This window comes from Pectinophora gossypiella, chromosome 4, assembly GCF_024362695.1.
Source record: "Pectinophora gossypiella chromosome 4, ilPecGoss1.1, whole genome shotgun sequence".
Classification (NCBI taxonomy): Eukaryota; Metazoa; Arthropoda; class Insecta; order Lepidoptera; family Gelechiidae; genus Pectinophora; species Pectinophora gossypiella.
In genome coordinates this window covers 11,105,309-11,111,908 of record NC_065407.1, presented here as the reverse complement: position 1 = coordinate 11,111,908, position 6,600 = coordinate 11,105,309, and the positions used below count along the sequence as shown (strand labels likewise).

Sequence of the window (6,600 nt, the reverse complement as noted above, 5' to 3'; positions counted from 1 at the left end):
CATTCATACTTTGCTAAGATTAATAATACCTACTCGTTTGGTTTTATGATCGCGCGCAGGTGCCGCGCCGCCGCCGCGCGCCTGTGCCGTCGGACTTGAAACAAATAGTTTAGCAACAGATATTATAACATCAATAAAGTAACAAACCGAACTCTTTTAACGGTTCATTCTTGATCTATTGTTTATAAAGTATTTTAAAACAGGACAAAACAACAGCGGTACTTTAAAACAAAACACAATGGAGCTGGCGCGGGCGCAAGTGTTGAACAGTTGAAGCTCACGATAATTTTGCGAAAAAGGAAAATGGCGGCCGGAGGCGGCTTACTTCAAAGTACGTTCGTTTGAAAGGGCGGTTGGGCCAGTCAAAATATGTACAAACTAATAGGCTAAATAATAAAAAATGGACATCTTATTTAAGTGTAACAATGAATCGGGTTTTCGTGCGGAGTCGGGCGTGCACAATAGTTAGTTTTACGAGGTCGTAAAGGCACGTCTTTGTCCACGAGCGTCAATAAACGCGGCGGGCTGTGCGCCGACATGCTTGCTCTGCCTATTGATATCTCAGAAACATTGCTTATTGTGGGAAAATACTGTAGGTAAGATGATTGAGGAGCTCGGTTGCGCAGTGGTAAACGCGCTCGGTCTGCGATTGTTGAAGTTAAGCAACTTTCGCAAAGGCCGGTCATAGGATGGGCGACTACAAAAAAAAGTTTTCATCTCGAGCTCCTCCGTGCTTCGGAAGGCACGTTAAGGCGTTGGTCCCGGCTACATTAGCAGTCGTTAATAACCATCAATCCGCACTGGGCCCGCGTGATGGTTTAAGGCCCGATCTCTCTATCCATTCATAGGGAAGGCCCGTGCCCCAGCAGTGGGGACGTTAATGGGCTGATGATGATGAAGATGATTGTAATGCCAGTTTTTATTTATTGCTAGTTGGTTTACTTTTTGCATGTTAAATGTTACTTGCATGTTAAGCCGTTGGTCCCGGTTACTATTTACTGATATAAGTAGTACGGCGGCTCAATAGCAACCCTCACACCAAGCTTGATGAGGTTGGGACTCCACCTCACAACTCACACGATAGAAGAAGAATAGGTATATAGCCCTAATATTACACCCTATTCGTACGTGGCAAAATGTAAGCTGTGTACAATTTTGCCATCTCGGTGTGAAGGGCAAGAAGAATAGGCTACCTGGGTTACCCGCCTGTGGCGAGTTCCAGCTACGGCTTCATTTGTATTCACCAATTGTAAACCCACCGACCCATTGTCTAAACGGTTGCAAACAGCACCAACATCCCTTAAACAATACACAAACCTTTTGTCCCAGTTCCTCAAACGACGCCGCTACAATGCACCGGGGATTCTCCATGTTATCGACACTAAAACAGATAATTGAATTATTTGTCTAAGTAAATATGCACATTCAAGTCGAATAATCTCCTTAGTGGGACACGCTTACAATAGTCTTGTCAACTCCGTAATTTAGGCGTGTTTGCCTCCTGTTGACGTTATAAGCCTTTATTGACGCCAAACAAAGGCTTATGCTTAATATGCTTTGGTGCCAAACATAATAAGTAAGTACGCTGAATAGATTACAGGATTGGATAAACCAGATAGTGATGTATGTATGTTAATGTGTTTTAATGTCATTGTTATGTCTATGTTAACAGTGATTATCTTAACAGTTTATTATGCGTCAGGGCTGGGTTATTTCCTCATTCCTTGTTGAAATACCTAAGTCTGAAAATATAACGCTTTGCCTCAAGGTTAAGCGCCCTTAACCATCACCAATTATAAGCCACCATCAATTTTAGTACAAAATACTCAGGTTGAACTACCGAGTTATGTAATTCCATTTACTGTACATAAACACAGATTCATTTATAGAACCACGAGAAAGGAAACCACTTAAATTTTAATAAGAGCAGTGATTATGTGCTATAAAACGCTGTAAATGTGTAGTTAAGCCGCTCGGCTCCCTTACCGGGCAATTTGCGAGGACCCTGCGTGCGGCTGGTGTTCGGGTATAGGTACCTACTGGTTGTAATACCTATACTAATAAATAAGTACATCGCAGTGTACGTGCATATGCTCTTGACAAGATAACATTACTAAATTGCATACTAATATGTTTGAAGCGTGACTGCTACTGATAGTTTTCATGTCGTGGGCAAACAAAGTAACGCCGCGCAGACAGTATCTATTTCTGTTAGAAACCTTAAATTCTGATTCAAAATATTAATTAAGTACAACTAAAATGACAATTACAGTTCCGTGGGTAGGTACTCCGTAGAAAAATATCTAAGTATTCCAAGTGCTCAAAACAAATACCAGCTTTTTTAAAGAGCTTTCATTAATCTACGTACTACTACTACTTTTTTTTTGTAGTCACCCATCTTATGACCGGTCTTTGCGAAAGTTGCTTAACTTTAACAATCGCAGACCGAGCGCTTTTACCGCTGCGCCACCGAGCTCCTCATTATTGTTGTTCCATTATTAACCTAACGAAAAAATGACGGCGGTCTGAAAACTGCAGTGCAGAGCAGTTTGCAGCACGAGCGATGCATATCAGGAGCATTGCATGCAAATCGCGATTATGTTTCATTCTTTTAATCTACGCGGTACTAGTTACAATAAAGACACGAGAGTTATGTTGTACAAAGTATAGTACTCGCTTGTTTGTCCGTAAACCAAATTCATGAAAAATATTTTATCTTTTAATAAAACTGTCGAAAACATTGCGCATGCATTTTCAGAGGTGGCCTAACCTGTATTGGGCTGGTTTTTCCTTTGTGGGTTGGAAGGTCAGACAGGCAGTCGCTTCTGTAAAAAACCGGACCTGTAAATCTTCAGGTTAGGTAAGCAAACCCTGTGAAAAACGGGATAATGCTAGGGAGGTGATAATGATGATAAATAAAACTGTCGAAAGGAGACGATCCTAGGATCAAGATTTCAACAACATATAGGTAGAGATGTACTTAAGTAGTTGAAATCAATAACTCTGCTACTGCAACATGTAACCATTTTTTATCTACATAGTCAATATCAAAAGATAGATTTAAAAGTACTTAATAACAAACATTTTGTCACTTTATCTAACTGCGCCAAGCTTCTCGTACATAAACACGTACCTAAGTCCAAATTCACTTCTGGCAGAAAAGGAATACCTAGGCAATATTTTCAATTTATGCCATACTACATACAAACAATTTCGTTTTACACAAACATCACACATTGACGTTATCCTACACGCGCATCTGTGTGTGTGACGTCTGACGCCATACGATTCAAGTCTAAACTATTTTCGAGGGGGGTGAGGTAAACCTAGCTCAGCCGCTAGTGGGGAGCGGAGGGTTGCCGTTCTATTATACGTACTATTATTTCTTATACTATGCTTATGGTTCCATTGTGGGTATAATAGAAAGACGTAAAGAGGTCTTATCATCAGGTGAGATCGTGGCCAGACGCGAGCTATTACGACTATAAATAATTCGCCATAGGAACATTCGTGTACACCAGTCTTTACCTTGAGGTAAGGTAGTAGCAGCTGAAACACGCGTACTAGAAGGCAACTACTGACTAATGAATGCAACATTGTTGCTGTAACACGGGAGTGCGTAACGTAACGAGTGGTTGCGGAACTCCCTTCACTACGCCGCTTCAGTCACTTGATTAGATGTTGCGTAACCTTTTGTTATGTCTACATGTTATGTTCCTTGTTGAAACATAGCATTAGCCTATTTATTTTATGCTATATTTATTATCGGTACGGCAATGCAGAAGGAACGGAAGGGGCAAGTCACAGGGACTGTAACCTGGAACATGACAGAGGGCAGCAGTAACTGTCAGTACTGTTCAGAGGCGGAGGACAGGCAGGTCTTAGTATGGCTTTGTAATAGACTACTCTGGGTGTCATCCCACTCGCGTCAGACAGAGTACTGCGGGGCGAAAGGCAAGGGGGAAACCACTGCCCTATTTTTCTCTAAAAAAGTAGCATGGAAAATGCTGCACCGACAAGAACGTGGCTCTTAAATTGATGATGATGATGATGTTTATTTGTATTTGGTGGATGGCCTAGGGCGACGGCAGAGGGAAAATCTGATACATCATCTGACCTCTCCTTCAGTCCTATTGGTTTTCCGTTCAACTGAATCAAGGAGGGCTAAGACGACTGCGTGCGTTTAGCACCTTACGTTTGCGCACCTTAATATATCCTAAGTACCTGACCGCTTCCATTATCATCATCATTTAGTATTCATTGAATTGTGCTCTTGAATGACCATTATATGGGCGGTAGTCTGATCACCTGTGACCATATGGTTCATAATCTCACTCAAATTGTCTAGTGTTTCCATTATTAGTATTGCAGGGCAAATATACTGCGGTGCAGTGAATGAAATATTTGAAACGCGTTGATGTCTTTTGTTTGACAAAACAAATGCTATTATTATATTATATATTTTTAATATAACTGCGTGATTACATCGCTATTTAAATATTATTTCTAGACAAAATAAATGTATTGCTCAGTGCAAGGTATTTAGAGTAAAACATAATTCTTAACAAAATACTAAAATAAACTGTATTTTGGTATGACCATAGACTTAAGATTTTTTGCGCGCTTACTAGATATGAAAAACGCTTCAAGTTTGAAGAGACCTTTACGAAACAGAAATATTGTTAAATATAGAAGTGTAATCAGTGATAGGTTGATTATCATGTGTCCAAGCGGTGATATATAGGGGGTTATATTTACAATAACGTGATAAGCAGATTCGGCGGCGCGTTTCATGTCGCTTTGTCCGGCCGCCGCCATGCCGCGTCCACGCCTGCGTCTCTGCGCCCGCGCACCGGCCGCGGCCGTAGTTGGTGGCTCCGCCCACGCTCCCTGACGTAACTATGATCAACTTTCCACACAGCTTTTTTAAGGTTATTTTAGCATTTCTTTGTATTCAGACCATTAGCGATGGCGATACGGCTAATCGCCTAACACGTTGGTTTAATAAATCTTGGTGAAACGCGGGTAATTAACTAGTTCATCGTGCGATGCTGTACCTCTGACCACCCTAATTGGGAAAATAAGCGTGAGCCCATGTTTAATTATATTTTGTATTAAGAAGCTTTTTAATGTGGTCATATAACTAAGAAAAAACATAATAGTCTCACAAAAAATATCAAATATTAGATCTAAATGAAGTGTGATAATGAAAAAGCAAGTAATAAATGTTTGAATCTAACCTGGTGCCTAAACTAGATACAAGAGCATTTATGTCCGGAACCACGACAATACTAATACCTAGTACGTAGGTAAGTCATTCTGTTTACACGCACAAACATTGACCTTTGACAATTTTATTATTGAAAATTACTTCCAATGATTTTAATTGTCCTATTACAAGGATTAACAATGTAAGTTTGCTGCACAATGCGATGGAAAACAGGGCCAGCGGCTCGCTCGCACGTCACTACTGCCATCAAAACGACCAACTCCAATAAATGCTCAAATACCTACCTATTAACATTATAAATTGAGTACATTATATTAAAAGTGTTTTGTAATAAAAACATCACACTCAATACAACCTCATCAGCTTCGAAGTTATTAGACAGCAACATTTATTAACAGCAAATATATAAAATCTTAATCAAAGCCCGACGGAAATGGCCAAATACCTAAACCGGTTGTTTGGAAACAAAACAAAGTGCAATGCAATATTCTTACACCTTTAGGTATTGAGTTGGTCACCTTAATAAAGCTTTTATTGGTGGTCAATTAGCGATGGTTCGTCAACACGGCCCGGCTTAGATCCCCTCATTTATGTCAAGGCAGATTCTGTTTACGTCCGTTTAATCGAGCCATTCCAACCATATTGTCCATTATGTACACTTGGATATAAAACCGGGTAGATACCTACGTAGCGTAGGTTTGTTGACGAACTTGGAAAGTATTGTTGTGTGTGTTGTGTTGGAATAGTTGTTGGTTCTGTCATCTATCCCGAAACACGATAACTCTTTTATTAAAGAGTTAGATCCACTGCCATTTTCAGCTGTGGGTAGGGTAATTCTGAAATGGATTAAATAGTTATGTGAATTGTCCCTTGCTTGCGCAGTATGTTTGTATAATTATTGTATTTCGCAGTAATACAGATAAATACATAAAAATACATTAAGTATTAATTATATTAAAGTGGTTGTGGTTTGATTTCAGTAGTACAGAAACGAAACTGAGTGGACTTAAATTATATTATTAGACGAAGGGTCTTAGGCGTAGTATTGTGTCTACGCCGGTATACAGTAAACATAAATAGAGTCGATATTTCGATTTCACGGCAGTTAGTCTAGCCCCCGGACAGACTTTTGTTCTAAAACTAAACTTGTTCGAAGAACAATGCTCGAGGTGACTGCGCGCACGCCACTCCATAAACCGAGGTGACGCCGTTTTGTTCCGACCTACCTTTTTATTGTGTACTGTATACATTTATGGAATCATCATCGAGTTGTATGGACTCCTCTATTCGGTCGGAGGCGAGTCCATAACCATTACGGATTGTATTTCGATACAAATTTATTTACACTCGTTAAGGCTATTACGCACGCT

General features: G+C 40.1%; 1 long non-coding RNA gene across 1 annotated transcript; it reads right to left on the bottom strand.

Annotated features, from left to right (window-relative positions):
• Window positions 1-2,087, bottom strand: LOC126366110 (uncharacterized). The gene is made up of 3 exons (XR_007566312.1): window positions 1,987-2,087; window positions 1,318-1,381; window positions 1-94 (listed from the first exon to the last, which is right to left on the bottom strand). It is a non-coding gene; the product is annotated as an uncharacterized LOC126366110 (long non-coding RNA).
• Window positions 2,088-6,600: the final 4,513 nt, after the last annotated feature.